The following is a 16,125-nucleotide window of genomic DNA, read 5'->3' as shown; positions in this document are numbered from 1 at the left end:
TTTCGCCTCCCCGGCGCTCTGCCCTCCTCCTTTTTTAAACCAAATACTGCCTGGGTTATACAATGTGTATTTGAAACAACGGCGCGTCTTAAACTTGAGTGCCTGTTATTTTAGAGACATTTCGCCAGACAGTTGTACCAGTTAACACCGCACTGGAGCTCCGTCACTGCCTACCACCCGAAGATCTGAACCCCGCTTTTTAACAAATATGTTTCTTCCCCTCCTGCTCTCCACAATGCTTAAAACCCATCAGCATTCCTGTGGGTCCAGGGTGCTCGGCAGTAGCGTGCTTATTGCCAACACCGTGTGTCTCAGTTATCCCTTATTTGTCATCAGAAGTGTTTAGGACAAGGTAATTCTGTTTATTTAAAAGGAGGAATGATTTATTAGCTTATGTTTTGTACGGGGAGCTATTTGCTGAGGGGATGTGTGCTGAAAGGTGAGGGAGTTGTTAGATTTTCTCTTTGTGATATAAAAGCTTACCTCTGAGCCGTACTCTGTCCTGAAGCCAACGTAGACACAAACGAGCAGAAATAAAGATAATGTACAGTTAATATCTCCACACGCGAGAAACATGGCCAGCATTGCAGACAAGAAGAAATACGAATGTTTTTACAAGGTACAGCAAGGAAACTGAAACACAGAGAGTCTCTTCTAGTTTGGCAAGAACACAGTAGTCGGTCCCTGTTGAAGTACTGCCAGAATCAAGTTTTTAGCTTTGTTATTTTTACAAAATGGACCTGATTTTTACTTGGGCTTCATACCTATGAGCTGGCTGTTTTGTCTGGTAAGTCATTTCCTATAACAGTGCTAGATAATAATTCCCTTTTTCTGCCAGTTCCAGTCTTCACTATCAGCTGGTTTCCTAAGCCCTAGAAATAGCTGCTGGTGTCAGACGTCTTACGGCAGGCGCGACGTGGCGATACTGATATGTCAGCAAATACCGCAAGTGAAAATTTCAAGTGTTACTAACCAAGCCTTTGCGCATCACTCAGGTACAATACCAGTCCCAACCTGTGCAAAAACCCCCAGCAGCAAAAGAAGAAAAAAAGAAAAAAAACCAGCATTCCAATTAATTTCTGGAAAATGTCGCATTTCGGACAAGTTGCAAAAGCCAGACCCATTTTTCCTGTTCTCAGGGTCAGCGATACGTGGGGCTGGGAGGATGCGCTCTGCGGCGGCTGCCGAGGGGCCATGCATGGCCGCCCGAGCGCTGCGAGGGATGGCGGTGATGCCAAGGTCGTGGTGGCTGGGCTGTTTTGATTGCTGAGCCACCGATGGCCGCCCCTTTGAATCGATCTGCTTGTTTTCACCGCGCAACAGCTGTGGGCGCTGTCTCCGATCGCTGGGCACGCGTGTCCAGGAGCACACGGGGCAGAGCAAGGCCCATCAGCGCTGGCAGGTGAGGCCCTTCAGGCGTAAAACCAGCCCCGGCGCCTTCGTCACGGCTTGTATCTGCAGGAACGGGCGTGTGTGCCTCACGCTTTTTGGGGTCTGGCTCCTGCAGGTGCCTAACGTCCTCTTTATACCCAAGTTAGGTGCTACCTGTCATTTGCGTCATGCGACACCTCGCCACAACAAGCGGCTTTGCTTGGGACGAGGGATGGTCCCTGCTCCCAGAGGCTTGGAGTAGTCAGCAGCACCGAGCAGGCGGGGAGGTGCCAAGGTCCAAGAAGGCAAAGCTTTTTTCAGACCACAAAGTATCCAAGTCTCCAGGCAAAACATTACCTGAGCACCTACACTTTGCTGTTGCAGAGGTCCTGGGGACCCCAAAGGAGGCTTAAGTCCCCCTGAGGGCTGTCACTCACCAGGCAGGGTCCCTGCCACCAGCTCGGGGAGGGTCCATGCTGAGCCCAGCTGCAGGCTGCCCTTCCCACCCCTCCTGACCCAAATCCCAACCGGAAAGGGTGGCGGGAGCACGTCCTAGCCCCCAGAGGTGCTCCAGATGGGCACACACAGCTTCAGGGGGCAAAGAGAGAGGAAACTATGAGGAAGCCCAGCTGGGGCTCAGCACCGCCACGGTTCCTCCCTCCATGCCGAGGCCTTCCATCACTGAGCTACGGGGCCACGGCACATGGGGGAGACTGCAGAGGTGCAGGATGGGGACTTGCCATCTCTGCCAGCCAAGGGGAGGCACACCGCCCCGCTGGGTGCCCCCATCCCCAGGCTCGTGGAGATCTGCATGCTCCAGAGAGCCGAGAGCATGAGGCTGCTGCCAAGAGCCGGGCCGAGAAGGCGACAGCCATGGCCTCGTGCAGCAGCTGAATGCTGGGCGCTGAGCGTTGCTGGCAAGTGCTGCTGCGACGGCTGGGCCAGACATTTTTGTACAGGGCCTTCCCTGCACTCTTGCCAAAATCTCTGCCAAGTTACATGCTGTGTCCTTGCTTGTCTTTGCTGTTCAAGCACCCAGGCCTGTTTATGTGCCAAATCAATAGCAGAGAGCAGCTGGAGCAGCTACCTCTTACCGAGGGTAAAGGTAGAGCTTTCCTGCTCCCCACTCAGCAGTGAGGCCACATAACCTGGTCATCAGGTGCCACCTGAGATCTGCAATTAGAGTCCTCTCAGGACAAGAAGGGGCTTGAAACCAGGTATTTCTGCCCCTACCCTTTGCTCATTGCTTGTTCTGTCTAGAAGACAGGACACAGGCATAAAGAGGTGAGCTGAGGGAGCACCTCCTGGAGGGACATGTCTCCTGGCAGCCCTGATTCACAGGATGACTCTCATGGATGCTTTTTCTATGTATCTGTCTCAGCTGGGCTGGTTTGAACTGGGCTTTAAAACTTAACATGTTTTGCTGAGCAATGCTCAAGTACACCTGCCTGCATAGGTTCAAAACCTGGGCAGAAGAAAGCTCATGATCAGGTTAACATAACATCTCTATAAAAACCCTTTGGTGAGTTTTCAGGAGCATAAATTTGGCTTTGGTCTGGCCCTTCCTTCTTGTGGAGAACAATGTACGTTCATTAAGTCCTTGCCTCCACTTCTAGTGGTGCTGTAGCATTTCTATCAGCTCAGAAACAATTGCTTTGCCTCTTGGATGTGGCAGCCAGGCACCTAGATAGTACTGAGTTATACATGTTCCCCAGGGCTCAGTATTGGGGCCAGTTCTGTTTAATATCTTTATCAACGATCTGGACGAGGGGATCAAGTGCACCCTCAATAAGTTTGCAGATGACACCAAGTTGGGTGGGAGTGTTGATCTGCTGGAGGGTAGGAAGGCCCTACAGAGGGACCTGGACAGGCTGGATCGATGGACCGGGGCCAACTGTATGAGGTTCAACAAGGCTAAGTGCCGGGTCCTGCACTTGGGTCACAACAACCCCATGCAACACTACAGGCTTGGGGAGGAGTGGCTGGAGAGCTGCCTGGTGGAAAAGGACCTGGGGATGTTGGCTGACAGCCGCCTGAACATAAGCCAGCAGTATGCCCAGGTGGCCAAGAAGGCCAATGGCGTCCTGGCTTGTATCAGGAATAGTGTGGCCAGCAGGACCAGGGAGGTGATAGTGCCCCTGTACTCGGCACTGGTGAGGCTGCACCTCGAGTACTGTGTTCAGTTTTGGGCCCCTCACTACAAGAAGGACATTGAGGTTCTGGAGCGTGTCCAGAGAAGGGCAAGGAAGCTGGTGAAGGGTCTAGAGCACAAGTCTTATGAGGAGTGGCTGAGGGAGCTGAGGTTGTTTAGTCTGGAGAAAAGGAGGCTGAGGGGAGACCTTATTGCTCTCTACAACTACCTGAAAGGAGGTTGTAGCGAGGTGGGGCTCGGTCTCTTCTCCCAAGTAACAAGCGATAGGACGAGAGGAAACAGCCTCAAGTTGCACCAGGGCACGTTTAAATTGGGTATTGGGAAAAATTTCTTCACCAGAAGGGTAGTCAGGCATTGGAACAGGCTGCCCAGGGAAGTGGTTGAGTCTCCATCCCTGGAGGTATTTAAAAGACGGGTAGATGTGGCACTTAGGGGCATGGTTTAGTGGTGGACTTGGCAGTGATAGGTTAATGGTTGGACTTGATGATCTTAAAGGTCTGTTCCAACTGTGGTGGGTTGACCCTGGCTGGACACCAGATGCCCACCAAAGCCAGTTTATCACTCCCCCTCCTCAGCTGGGCAGGGGGAGAAAAATATGACAAAAGGCTCATGGGTCAAGATAAGGACAGGCAGATCACTCACCAATTACCATCACGGGCAAAACAGACACAACTCAGGGAAATTAATTTAATTTATTACCAATCAAATCAGAGTACAGTAATGAGAAATAAAACCAAATCTTAAAACTCCTTCCCCACACCTCTCACTTCTTCCCTAGCTCAACTTTACTCCCAAATTCTCTACTTCCTCCCCCTGAGTGGCTCAGGGGGACAGGGAATGTAGACATCCATGGGCTTAAATGAACTGGTTACTATCCCTGTATCCCAGTCACATTTGGGGATGGATGAGAAGTTGAGCATCTTCACCGTGCCCAATGGAGGTGGTCCTGGCGCCTCCTCAGGGGCTTCAGACCCTCACAGCTCTGCAGGAGTTGCTCCACGTTTTCAGAATAAAGCTCTGAATTTAAGCGATGCCCTTTGGAGTCACACTCAGAGGTCTGCTGTTAAACTAAGACCCAAGCCCAGCTCTCATGCTAGTTCAGCTTCTTTCCCAGGCCTGCGACTGGTGAGCATGAGAGAGATTAGCAGCTGAAGTGCCGTCACTGGTCATCAGAGTAGCAAAGTACTGGGGGAAAATAGTGCCAGAGACCTCTTCAGAGAGGAAAGCAACCACACTGGGTGGCTGCACAGGACACTAGCACTAGATCCCTGCATCAGTCTGCAAGCATGAAGGAATCGGCAGGGTACACATATTCCTTTAGAACTTATCCCTGTCCTTGGCATAGACACACACACACATGTATATGTCACTAGGGATGGGGATATATTTCAAATCCATTTGTCTGCATTGCCACATGATGCAAAGTTATGAAAATTGTTTTCGCTTTGCAAACTTATTATTAGAAGTCTTAAAAATTATCTGTACCCCCTGTAATCCCACGGTCTCTCCCACTCCCATTGGATACATGAAACAAATGTGTCTGGTTTTAGCCCAGACCAAGTTTGAGGCTCTAGCACAGCCAGCACAGAAAGAAGGCCCTTCAATTTTGTTTTCCATCCCACAGAGAGTAAAGAATCCTGAAATTAAAAAAGAGACTAGTGGCATTATGGATAAGAAAGCCCAAACTTCCTGGAAAATCAAACACAGACCAGATGGCATGTAGTAAAGCTACCCAAATAGATTTGGTATGAGCTGAGCTACACTGTAAAAACACAGAGTAAGAATAATTGGATGCAGAAAGCAAAGCGAAGGTGGTCAGAATGCTCCACGCAGCTTGGCTAGGGAAGAAAATGTTATGCAAATAAAGGACAGCTACAGAAAGGTCCATGTGTTAATTGGGGGCATTTCTCCTGCCTGTCAATGACCTAAGTAACAGTAACGAAACAACTAGGAGAAAAAGATGGATGCTTGCAAAGGCAATAAAGAGATATATAATGTCCAAAGTATCAAACAGATGAGAAAGGATATGCTTAAGACACCACACATGATAAATGCCAGCATCCTATTATCTTATCACTGGATCTAAAAGACACCTGGAGCCAAATTATTTGTGAGAATCCGACTTTGAGAGAACGGGCTGGCAGAAAACTGGAATTAATTAATGCCCTACAGATCTGTGCTAGAAAGGTTGGAGAGCACTAAAAATATCTGAGGAGACTGTTTCTTACACATCATGCCAATTAGATCTGGTCAGGCTGTGACAAATTTTCTGTAAACATTCTGGTGAACAAGCAACTCCCTCAACCCCTCCAGCAGCTCCCAGGGTGGTTGAAATCTTGCCTTTAAAATGCCTGAAATTTCAATGGCAAACATGGAGGAGGGAAAAAGCAAAAGCAAGAGCTGTTGTCAAGTATGTTGTGGTGGATGAAGCAGGGCAGGTAGGAAAATTTCAGATCCTTGACTTGGCAATGTTCTTAAGCATGGACTTCTGTTTGCCTTGGTGGGATTAAACCTGAACATCTTCTTGTACTGAGTCCATTAGCGGAAAAGCAGAAAAGAGAGAAAATATGGTGAGTGAACTTCTGCTCTTGTCTGAGGAAGACACATTCATTTCAGCGGGGAAAAATGCACATGCATCCATGCTGGGATGGGAAGGCAACTAGGAGGAAGGGTAAAGCCACCAAAGACCTCCACCAACTTTGTGGTGACATCTTTTATTTAATTTCCCTTCTCTATCTGACGCTCCGTCAGAGACCAGATGAAAGAAAAGCCTGTGAAGGACCACACAGTGCGATTGCAGGGGCCGGACCCCGTTGTGCTCTGAGCCGGGGGCTGAGCTGCCGAGATTATGCGGTGCAAGCAGGAGCACGAGCACCTCGCCCAGGAGGTCCTCGCACCGAGGTGGGACCCACTCCTCCTTCCTCACTCAGCCTCACCAGGAAAAACCACACTTGAATCATCTGTGCGAGCTGCTGCTGTCCCCGAGGAAGCGGCTCTCGCCTGCCTCCTCCTTTCCGTCCCCTGTGCCGCCCACTCATCCCCACATCCCTCTGCTTGTTGCCACTCGGCGCAACAGACTGGGGAAGTGATCCGTGTTAAAATTACCTTGTAATCAACACAAACAAATGGCTATTTTTAATCTCCCCAGTCTGTTGCAGGAGAGCGTGTCTGAGGTTTTCGTGCAGCTGCAGGCTGGCAGGGCATGGGTTGTCAGCCATTGCTCCTTTTGCTTCTCAACCCTGTCCCCGCTCCCTTAGCCCACCTGCTCTGGCAGAGCCTGACCTGCCCCTCACAAGTCCCATCAGGCTGCCCCCAGAAAATGAGACTCCAGCCCAGCTTGGTCCCCAACCTGCCACCGACATCTGTGAGGAACAGGAACAACGGATTTGGAAAAAAAAGTGGATCTAACCCTGGCTTTCCCATAGGTGCAAGTATGCACCATGACTGGGGAATCAGCCTCAAAGAAGAGGAGACCAGAGAAAGGGAAAGAAAAGCTCTGGACAGCAGGAGGAGGGTGGATATTGGTTCATGTCCTGTGTTATGCCAAACGCACGAAACCCCAATGCGGTGGGACTCTGTTGCCTGCATGAACATCCTCCAGGGAGACGGGGAAGCTGAGGGTCTTGTTAGGGTGACCAGGTCCCCTTTGCTCCTGAAATGCCACTTTGCATTTTCTAGTACCCACACTCTGAAAGGGAGAATTAGGTGCAGAGACTTCACAAACAAATTTCCCTTACCTACACCTCCATATCCTCCCCCCTCTAGTTCTTATCTCGGTAATTAAATTATGCAGCTGAGGAAAGTGATTTGGAAAACAGATGGCATGCAAGATGCTGTAGAAAACAGTGGTGCATTTTAAACCCTACAGCAGAGACACAGACAGATTTGAGTGGTATATGGGCCTTGAAGTAATTGAACTTCAAAGGCTGCTTGTGCAATGGCCTTTAACCAGAAGAAATGAATGGCCCTCTAGCCACCAACTCGACACTCACAATTAAGTATTAAAATCAAGCTTTTCCCCGAACATTGTGGCTGGTCTAATTTGCCACACTAGCTGGTGTGACTTAACCGTGGTTCCCGGTAAATGTAAATGGTAGGAAATATGGGATTTGGGCAAGACGGGATCTTGAAGCAAGCGGTTTAGCGTAGCACTAGTCTGAAAAGTAAAGGAGAATGACACAAAAAAGAGCAGATCATTAAATAACCTATGTGAGGCTCTAAGCCCATTTTCCCGCTGTCCTTACGTTTAAGACCACGGCATGAACTCGACAGGGCAGGGCTGGGTGAGGACCGGGTGCCACAGCTGCTGGCAGAGTGAATGCCGTGTCCCCAGACCTGCTGGCGAAGCACCACATCGTGGGAGCCCACCGCTGCCTCCTGGCCGCTGCACGCCCGGCGGGAAAGGAGAAGGGGAGCTCTTCTGCCAATGGAGCCGAGGAAAGGGGTTTCCCAACGGCGTCTGCCTCTGGATCAGCATTAAAAATGTCTTCACTCAAAAGTTAGATGGTAAAAGAGGTTGTGCTAGCTTGTGTGGGATGGGGCTGCTGCCTCTTTCCAGGAAAATGGCATGGTCACCAAATCCCACCCTCTGAAACAGTGCTGGAGATCGCCTTGTTGTAATGAAAACCATCACGAGCAGAGCTAGGGGAGCCCTACGGCTGGCAGCTGTTTCCACCACTGAGTATGTTTCCACACAAAGCTGGAGGTAATTGTCAGAAAGACTAATAAATTGAACATAAAGAGTTTAAACCATCCGGATAAATAATGGCAGATGTTTAGGGAAGGAATAACAGGCAAACGTATGAGTTATGCAGTGCCTGAAGTTCAAAGAAAATTAGATCAAACTGCGAGGGCATTGTTGAGAGGAACAGTAAGGGATAAAGCAACCGGGGAGGGAGGAAGGGAAGGAAAAGCCGTCTCCTTTCCCTCAGACACATGACTACCACCCCCTGCCAGCAAGGCAAACCACCACTTCATCACCAAACTGGCATCCAGCGCCTGCGGTGGACGCAGAAGCAAGCGCCAGCACTTGCAATCGCACACACCGGCCTGCAGAGCCGGCTCCCCCAGAGCACTACTAGCATTTAATGGGGCCGCTGATGTGCAGAAATGCTGAATCCCACCACAAAACCTGCATCTTCCCATGGATGTTTTCAGCAAAGGACAAGAAACTGGGCTAGTAGCTGGAGTAGGGACTGCGGAACCAGGATCCCTGTGTTTCACTGTCCAGCCTCGTGCGTAACACCTAACCTCTGCCCGCGGCAGTTCAGCTGCCCGTAAAAGAAATTCTTTTGATGTGAGGGGACCTACGGTCCAGTTAAAATCCCTGTTTGAAAGACACTATGAATAATAACTGTGCTGCCAGCCCTCTTCTTCCTCACCCAAGGATGGAGCAGGTTTTAATATGGTACGTGTGCCAGAAATGTACTCTCTTGAAAGGGGAAGCAAACCCTTCATTGTCAGAAAGGCTGCAGCACTTACGTGGTTTTTTTCTCAGATTTCACAAGGGATAATAGGTAGTGTTTAAATGGAGAGGGCCAAATTATCAGAACACATTTGACCTACATAATGAGTATTGCTAACAGCCATGCTTGACTTGGCAATGCAGTCTTCAGGGTTATTTAGCAAAGCACAGAATGTACAGCAAAGGAAAAAAAAAAAAAGATAATATTAATATGTCTTTGCAAAATAAATATAAAACTAATCAATTTGGCTTTTCACTTTTATTTTGCCTTTTTGTTTTGGCTATCAATAAAAGCAACCTTGAAAATGCAACATAAGAAGCGTTAGACAAGAGCGATAGAGGAACAATAAAATGAGGAGGAATGCAAATTGGTACAGAATGTCTTCGATCGTTATAAAGCTAATTATTGAGAGAGACAGCTCAGTGTTCATGAATACAGAATAATTATGAGTTTGGTAAACCTTTACCGCACAATAGGTATGTATGCGTGTGCCTGGAGAAAGGGTGTTTAAGATGGAAGCAACAAAGTGAAATCAAAGAGTATGCACGTCACTCCAATAGCAGGGTGGAAGGAAGGAACAATTCCCAATCCATCTTATTTGGAGGCACAGCCAACGCTACAACGAGCTTCCACTATGTAGCCATACGTTAGCTGCCCTATTGCTACAAAATGGCTGTAAATAGGTACAGGTATTCTGGACAAAAAGAAATAATTCCCACAAAGTTTTGAGACAGGTCAAAACATAATTTGAACAGTAGGTCATTAGAAACTGATTTGAAATATGGATTTTTGCCTAAACCTTCTTTAATTTTGCTCACTTTGAACAGCAAGAACTCCTTGGGCACGTGTGCAAGTCTTGTAAGCAAGGAAAACAGGTTACTGTCAAGTGACTTGCATGCGTGCCTATGTGTTTTATGCCCAAAATATCTCTGGAGAAAAACCCAACCTAACCTCAAACCCGTTGACATTGACACCAGTGAATTTCAAGATGTTCAGCCCCCGCGATATCCTGCCTGCGGCATCCCGTCGTACAAACTCCTTCTCCTGGGAAAGTGTTTAGGCAGGGGTTCTGCGGCCCTGCATGGATTTGCAGCAGAAACACATTGCTTTTTGGAAAGAAAAATCAGTGTGATGGTCCTGATGCTGCAATGACAGATGATTGCATCCCCCCATGCTGCCCCCAACACGCAGCCTCAGGCACCAGAAACTGCCTGAATTGCTGAAAAAATCCCGTGCAACACTGCTCTAAACTTCCCAGTAATTTCAATGTAAAAAGAATGGGAAATACACTTTGCTCTGAGCGAAACAGGTTTAAAAATAGGTTAAAATAGGTTAAAAAACCCAACGTGGTACCCCATATTCCCCCAAGAAGTCACTAAGTGACAGCTACTAGAGAAAAGGCTGTGGTTTCAGCCTGAGACACCAGTTAAATGCCATCAAAGCTAGGGTTAGCTAGCGGCGAACACACCACTGTGCTGTCTAGTGTCTACCTGAAGACTTTACAGTTACATTTTTGCTTGCCAAGACGTTTCCTCCCTCCAAACGTTGTGTTTGTTCTGTCCCTCCAGTCCTCATTTATTACCTTGTATTTTTCAGGAATAGAGAAGACACTTTATTCTTCTGCTAATATTCTTAGCTCCTCATATTTGCTGTTGAATCACCTGCCCGTCACACTGGAGCTCACAAACCTCCTGATCTGGCATATTTTAAAAAATTCAATTAATTTGCCCTTTACTTTGCCATTTCATATCATGAATAAAGCTACCGAGACACCTCACCCCACACCTGCGCTCGGTATCTCGCTGTTCATTATTGCTTTGTGTTGACAGTTCCGCAGCCCATTTTTAATCTCCCCTTGCTTGTTGCCAGCTTGATCTAAATTAATTTTTTAAATAAGATCTCAAGGCATTATTTAAAATGCTCCCTACACTGTATTGCTTCCCGCATATGTCTCCATTAGTCTCCAGTTTGGCTGTAAAAAAGTAGCAAAGTTCACAGGACGCTATTTGCTTTTAATACACCAGAACCATTTACTGCTTGAGATTCGCTTGTCTGGATACTTGTAGATTCTTAGCATATGCTCTGTATTTTCGATAAAGATTGAAAATTAATCCATCAAAAACAAGAGATGCTAGCTAACTCCAGAATTTCCATATGACTTTTTTTTCCTTTCCATTTTTCATGATTTTTCAGAAAAAAATGTTTAGGATCTAGGCTACCTGCCATTTAGATGTACTGACTGCTGTGTATTTGGTCCTTCCAAACTAGTCTCCCCCTGCCTAAAAACAGACTTCCTGACAATTTCACGGTTAATTTTTAATTGTCTCGAACATTATTCTTCAGAGGAATAGTGCAGGAAAAGATAGTTCCGCCCTTTTAATTCCACAAAAGATTTCACTTGTTGCCAAACCCATGGCCCTCCCAGCATTTTGGGAGCCCTCTCTGCGATGGCCCTGGGTCGTGCTCTCACCCCGCAGCCCCACACCCTGGCAGGGTTCCCCATATCCAGACCTCCATCAAATGCCAAATACTACATCTTGGAAATGCTGCTGCCTCCGACCTCGGGTGGGTACGCGAGCCAAACCGGATCGCTGCAAGGGGGGAAAGGAGCCGGGGAAGAGCTGCTCTCCTGCCGAGTGGAGAAGGGCTGCGGCTCTGCTCAAAGCAGCTGATCTGCAAAATTCAGGTTGCAGCCCCACAAACCTTCGGCGTAGGGGGCTGTGTTTCTTGCATTGAAATGCATTGAAGTTGCATTCTTGCATTGAATTGCATTGAACTGAAGAGCAGCCACGTGCGTATATTGAACAGACAGGGACTTCAATATTTGCTCGTGCTCTTATAGGTACGATCAGAAATTGTTCCTTATCTGAAGTCTGGATTTGTCCTAATCCCACAGCGAGGGAATGGAAATTGCCTAAAAGTTGGCTCTTCAGGGGCTTTTGAAACAAAACATTAGCTACTTGCATCTCTTATTGAATTGATCCCACTGGATGTGGTCCAAATATTTGAGGGATTTTGTCCAGAAACCATCAGTGGCTGTCAGTTGCTGAACAAGCCGTAATATGAAAGATCTTAATAGTCAATTTTTTCCAACTGCTTTTAGTGAATGGCAATTGGCATGCAAATAACTAAAGGGATAAACCTTATGTTAGCTGAAAAGTTATGAAAAAGTTAGATTATGTAAGGTAATGTTTGCCACTGCATTAGCTCATTAAATTAAATTACAGGCAGATTGCTTTTTTTTTTTTTTTTTTCCAAATGCAATATCAAAGGTGATTTAAGTAACTTCTCCTGCATTTCTGGGAGAGTTATCTCAGGCTGATTGCTGTATGTGCTGTTTGGAAATTGTTTGTGTATTGTAGGTGTGTACGTAATTGGACAGCTACACCAACATATTTTATATTAAAATTTTATATCCAAATTACAGCTATATAATTTAATGGACTATTCTTTTTCTTCTTATTGCATCTCCAGCCATGTACCCAATGCATGCAAAGTGATTTCTTGGCTTAGGAGACTTACTTAAAACCATTAGACCACCAAAGAGCTGCAAATTAAACGCAGTGCAAGTAATGACAGCATTCGTGCTAGCATATCAAACCAGAAAGAAAATTGCACAGCCTCTCAAATATCAAACTTTGGGGTTGATTCATTCGGTGGGTCTGTGACCTGACAAGGCAGTATGATTAATTGCACACATATTCCCTCAGAGGTTTTCCCGTTCATGCTTTCTGCGGCAAAGATTGTTAGCTTGACAGATCAGCGTAGCAACCTCTTAAGATGCCAGAAAGGGAAGGGGTTGGTTTCTGATTGAAAGTTAATGGAGGAATAGCAGCTGCTCCATGCTGAGAGGAAAAAAAGCAGCTTTTGATTCTCGGAGAAATCACACACAGAAATAAGCTGATTTTTCGATAACGCCAGCTATAGGATTTCTGTCACAGACAGCAAGAAAATATTCGCATGATACAATAGGTTTCATAATTAGGAATTTTGCTGTGTTTCCTTTCATCTGATTACCTAAATATAAGCCACGGCCTGAGTTTTTTTCTTTCCTTATTAAACACTGTTCTAGGTGTCTCCTCTTCCATGTGTTTACTCTTGGCTTTAAGATACTTTCGGCCATTCAGGCTAAAGTTTGCAGAAACACAGATTCAGCAGGCAGCTCCTGTATTTGCAATGCTGAGCAAAGATGCTTGCACAGCCTGTCCCTTCTGTTAAACAGGCACCCCACACTGTCTCGCTGTCATACCAGACCCATGCGGGTGTCTACTGCCTGCTTTAAAATAGTTTTAATTTTTCAAGTAAGGCCTAAACCCCTAGCAATCTGCATTAGACACCTCCTCAAGGTTAGTTAATCTCTGCACCTTATCTATGAAAGGGTTTTAAACATTAACCAGTCTTTCCCCTTTCAGATTTCCCAGCTGGACTCTGACGGCATGACACGTGCTCGACAGCTCCTTTGGTGTAGCGTGTGAAACGAGCCGCGATGGCCTGCTGCAGACATCCCTGCTGCTGTGGGGATGACCCTGCAGCCCTGGCTCGGGAGCGGAGGGCTCCTGGAGGCGAACCGCAGCCGGGGAAACCCCGCGGGCAGCAGCACCAGGGCTGGGGCGGGCAGCAGCGGGCTGAGCCGAGGCGGCAGATGCATGGAGAGCTCTGCACTCTCACACCTCACAGGCACCTTTGCTCTGATCTGGGAGAAATCCCTCAAAACACACCTGGAAGCGTGAGTCTGGAAACTGAGACCTGCGCTATCTCTCCACCGCGCCTCCCAGCTTGCATTCTGGGGCGCTTAGCAAAAAGCCCAGCTGGTGAAAGCCCTTCAAATCCAGCAGATTGTGCTGGACGCCTGTCAAAGGGCTATGTTTACAAAAGAAATGACAGGTAATGATCTTTAAAAATGCCACGGGATACCGCCATGACATCCCTCATCTGCTCCAAGCATTGAATTAAGCTTCTCATTCAGTAGCTAAATTTTCTAATGTGTTGTGAAATCTCATCTTTTACTGGCAATGCATGAAGCAGGAAAAAAAATGCAACAAAAAATGCTCCTATTACTTCAACTTTTAAAATGAGCCTAAGCAGCTAACAGAGAAAGATACTGTATAAACAAAATTATTTAATTGCACTACGTGAAAGCGAAGGTAGATCTTACTGAAGCAGAGCAGGAGACAGCATGATGGAACAAAATTCCTCAAAGCAATAGCACATAAATACTGAATAAAATGCAAAAGTCAACTCTGCAGATGGCTCTGGAAAAAAGCAGCCGCTCTGCCTGCAAATATGCTTCAGAGAATACACTGCAAAAACTGGCAATCCACAAAGCCAAGGGGGAAATCAGTGAATAATCCGCTAGAAGGAAATCCCCAGCTTCCACAATCAACTGTGGGGATTAGAAAGACATTTCTAAATCAGCAAGGTGCAGGCTAGGACAGAAGAGTGAATTTTAGGACTTTTTTTTTTTCCCCCCTCAGCATCACATACTGCCAAACCAGGGAGATACTTACCGCCTGTCTTTGCATGCCAATTTAGATGTTTAATTTGGGATGTTAATCTCTCTGCAAAATAATTTATCACCATCTTTGTAACCATTACTTACTTCCAGAGGTCTTTGCAAATGGCATTTCTAACAGATGTAAAGATATGATTGCCGATCAAGCAAGCTGCAGCAACTCAATTCTCTTCTTGCCTTTTGCTCGGAGAACCAGCTGCACGATTCAGGCAGGAAAGCTCCTGGAGCAAAGCTAGAGAGGATTTTGTTAATCTGGATTTGTGAGCCCCAAGCTACTGGCTTAAAAATCCATGATGAATCTGTGTCACCATGTATTTCCTTCTCCCTTTGGAAAACAAAGGATGCATATATATGCAGAAAATCAGGGTTATTCCCCTTACGTGTAAGAAGTTACCAAGAGGGAGTAGAGGAGGGGAACTTGCCACCACTTTACCCAGATAACCAAACCACCCCACAGCAGCAGCTTTCTATGATTTGCAGAGTGTGAAAAAGTAATATATAAAAGAAAATCTATAGCAACCAACCCCGCAAACCAGACGCACGTGTGCAATGTTTTTGTGGGTTGCCAAGGCAAGGGAATCGCAAAGGATGCAAGCGAGGCCACGGCAGCGAGACAGGAGCGAAAGGAAACGCCGTGTCCATTGCAGGACAGCACTTCCAGAAGTTGGCAGACTTCCATCTGTCAGGCTGCGAGCTCACAACCTCTCTTCATCCAGTATATCCAGTGCTGTCCTTTTCAGCAGGCTGAGACAGAGGGTACCTGTGTGAGCCTGACAACAGGCACCTCCAAAGGGGTGATGTTTAAAACAGAGAATGGGTAACTTTTCATGCAAGCAGCACTTTTCATCCACAGAACTGGAAGTGCTTCAACATCTGCAACCAACACTGATCAGATCTTTCATACAGAGTAACTAGCCAAGAAGCATCAAGTTCCCACCTCCCCAAACAGATTTCCTTAACTTCCTTCGAAGGATCAGCTATCCTGGAGTGCACTGGGACCAAAGGACTCTCCAAAAGTTGTACAGCAAGTAAGCAGGGGTGTGGGGAATGACCTCCAGCTGTCCTGCTGCCCTCATCACTGGGCACCACGATGCCCACAACGTGTACAAGTTTACAAAATAAAAAGCCGTAAGGAAATCAGTTCTTAAATGCACAATACGAGTAATCTGAGTTGGGGACTGGGCAATACAAGCAGGTTTGTCACCGTGCCTTGTGCCAACAAAGCTTTCAGGCTTTCAAATCTAGCACTTTCCTCGTCCTCGGGAAATACCTCTCCTATGTGTTAAAAGCACAGCAAAACACAAGGTATTTAAATGTTATACTAAGAATAGGAGAGATTAGTACAATGAACAGTATGGATAGAATTGCAGAATTGTTAACGTAGATTAAAATGCTTTGCCAGTAATCACATGCTGAGACTCACTTTCCTGACTGAGCCACGTGGCTTTTCTTGTCTGCTGTGTGCCAGCCCTGCAAAGCCACACAGCTGGTCCCAGGGGTGCACAGCCCTGCGGGGGCGAGGGCGGGTGCCATGAAGTTACTCTGGTCCCAAATGCGCTCGGGAAAACTGCCAGACATCCGGAAATCTCTGCACTGGGCAAGCGGACGAGGGCCAGTACTCCCGT

The sequence above is a fragment of the Nipponia nippon genome, unplaced genomic scaffold (genome assembly GCF_047370975.1).
Source record: "Nipponia nippon isolate SJK-2023a ecotype South Korea unplaced genomic scaffold, ASM4737097v1 scaffold_3, whole genome shotgun sequence".
In the NCBI taxonomy this organism is placed as follows: domain Eukaryota; kingdom Metazoa; phylum Chordata; class Aves; order Pelecaniformes; family Threskiornithidae; genus Nipponia; species Nipponia nippon.
The sequence above is the reverse complement of the archived record's forward strand: the minus strand, read 5'-3'. Positions refer to the sequence as shown.